Below are 2,966 nucleotides of genomic sequence, written 5' to 3'. Positions count from 1 at the left end.
CGTCTTTCACAGATAACAGGTAGGGCACGCTGACCATTGGAACTGGGTTATAAGGCTTGTTGGAAAATAATGTTCCGTCTCTATGTGACTGAGTTGTGGTCTTTGAGCTTGATGTCAGTAATGTTATTTTGTGAACCAAGTATTACGGATTTTTTTCAAGCACTCTCGCACATTCTGATCCATCGGGTTGTCTGTTTATTTGCACGTCTCTTTATACGTAATATTATAGATTTCCTAATCCGGATCCATATGTATGTTTGCATGTATAGATAGATAGATAGATAGATAGATAGATAGATAGATAGATAGATAGATAGATAGATAGATAGATAGATAGATAGATAGATAGATCACTGCTTCCCTTCCTAATTTTGAAACATTGTCGCAGTCAAATTCACCCATAAACGTAAACTTCATAAATGAAATGTAAAAAGACGCTCATAATCAACAATGAACAGTATGCCTTACATCCTAAACGGTTTCATTGCCACAGAAATAGCCTGTTCTCCCCTCTTGGGCCACTCCATAAGCAGTCACAAGCTTTGATTAAGTAAGCTTAAAGTGAGACTGGAAGAGTCTACCAACATAATTGAAGGGAACATGTGCATAGCAGTCTAAACTGTTTCATTGCCACATATACCCTGTTCATCCCTTTCGGGCCACAGTTATAATCAGTCTCAAGCACTGATTAGGTAAGCTAACTATTACACTGGTCGAGTCTACCTCACAGATGTGAGGGGAACTAACTCCTAATAATCTCTCACTGCTGCGAAAGCTTGTTTTTTTCCCCTCGACTTTTTACTGCCCTATAATCAGATCGTGACCTCGATTATGACACAGGCTCGTGGCCGCGAAAGGCTAGACAAAAAACAGCCAAATGTGAAATTTAAAAAATGATAATTGTCATGTTCTACCAAAGAGTTAGACTCCCTGGTAGATCTATAACATATAGATCTAGTACTGACATCTCTGCTTCTTTGCTTAGTGTTTGTGTATTCACATCTAGAGTTAAATTTAATTTTAATTGGAATTGATATTTAATGAGATACTTTCCCGATTATGTTGGCAGTTGAACATACAATAATGAATTCCGGATTTGTTTTCATTCACAACTCTGAGTCGCCGCCTCGAGCAAGGTTCTTGTGCGATATCCCCAGGCCATACTCGGTCCCGTTTCACTTTGATTACCCTGTCAAACAAGTCAGCCTTCGCCCCTGTGTGGAGTTATGGTTCTGCTCCTTAGACGAGCCCCGACATAGTATCCGAAAGCATCAAAGTGCTGAAGCAATGTTTCTCCCTCTGGTATCGATGTTCAAATCCTCAAGATGTCTCGATTTCTTTGTAGCAGTGTTGGGGCCAAAAACGCTACTCACATATAGGTGGTTAGGGGGTGGAGGGAGGGAGGGGGAATGTCCACGGAGATGAGTTGGGAAGACAAGAGGTGTGACCGCGCGCGTGCCCTGTTTCTGCGCTCTTTTTGCGCCTTTCAATGATACGCGAAGAGGGTGGTGAACGAGTGTGTTTAAAATGATAATAACATTATGCTCTTTTTTTTAAATCACCACTCACTGGTTACTCTACTCTTAGCCATTCTCTGTTGTTGTTGTAGTTGTTTTTTTTAGATCAGGGTTTTACGGCACATTCATCATTGCAGTATGTTACTTTGTGCTGTAAAACCCCCACAGAAGCAAAGAAACAGGGAATGTTCAATGCAGCAAGCCGCACCGAAAGAACACAAGGAAGAAGTAAACAAAAATAGTGAACTACACCTACCCACAATGGCTGTCGTTTATGTTATGAGTTTTACGAAAAGTATGGGTCAGACCATGAGACAATGTCAATGTTAAAGCTTATTATTGTCAGATAAAGGGGCAGAGCTGTAAGCACGCTAATTCGTTGGTGGCGGCTAGTAAGGAAGAATTTTTTTGTGGACCACACAGTCAGATACTGAATTATTGATGACATCCTTGTTCTATTCACGATAATGTCTCTAAATGATAAAAATGGCAAAAAAACAAACCCAGATAATTATGAAAAAGTCATTTTTGAACCAATAAAGATGTGAACATTTTATAGTGCGGTCAAAAATTCGTGGCACAACTTACCCTAAAATATATCTCTGACGGGTGAACCAATGTCATCTCTACTTTGCACAGCTGTTTGTATCAATTTGTCTTTACTTAATCGTATTTTCAGGCTTCATAAATTAATACAAAAATACTTTAAATCTCTTTCACGCGGAAAACGGGAATGTTCACTCCCCTCTTCTCACACACATTTTGCAAACGCGTATGGCCCACGTCAAAGGTCACCAATGACACTTTCTGGTGACAAAACTTGTTACAAAAAATTAATTTTATTGCGAACACACTTTTTTCACTTAAATTTTCAAAACATACGTTCAATAAAAATAGTGTCACGATTAGAAAAAAAGAATGACAGACTTGCTACTAAAAGTGATATTGTCCTAGCTGTAAACCGTTTAAAATATGTAGAAACTACCCACCTGGATTTTTAAAATTAGTATTTGTCACGGAATTTTCTAGAATACAGCTAACAGGACGTGTTTGTTAATATAATGATTAATTAAGACAAATTGATGCATGCCATTGTAAAAGCTGGAGAGTCTATGCTCGGTGGTTTAAGAAATATTTGTCAATAAGTTGCGCCACGAATTTTTGACAGCATTGTAAAAGCCCAGTTATTAGTGTGCACATCCATTTGATACATAATGTAATATACATGCATTTAAAAAGCTCAGCTGCGATACCTAATCTGCTTTTAAGTTTTTTCTGTCAATTAATTAGATTCGTTAGCTTGTAGGACAAGACTATCAGTTTTGCCAATTATTTAACCACGTTTTCTACTCTGCGACGGTCTACTGAAGTGGAGGAATATTTTGTCAAGACAAAATATCAAAATACTAACTACAACATTCGGTATCGACAACTGGGGGTGAAATGTTG

Source organism: Aplysia californica, unplaced genomic scaffold, assembly GCF_000002075.1.
Source record: "Aplysia californica isolate F4 #8 unplaced genomic scaffold, AplCal3.0 scaffold00761, whole genome shotgun sequence".
NCBI lineage: Eukaryota > Metazoa > Mollusca > Gastropoda > Aplysiida > Aplysiidae > Aplysia > Aplysia californica.
The sequence above is the reverse complement of the archived record's forward strand: the minus strand, read 5'-3'. Positions refer to the sequence as shown.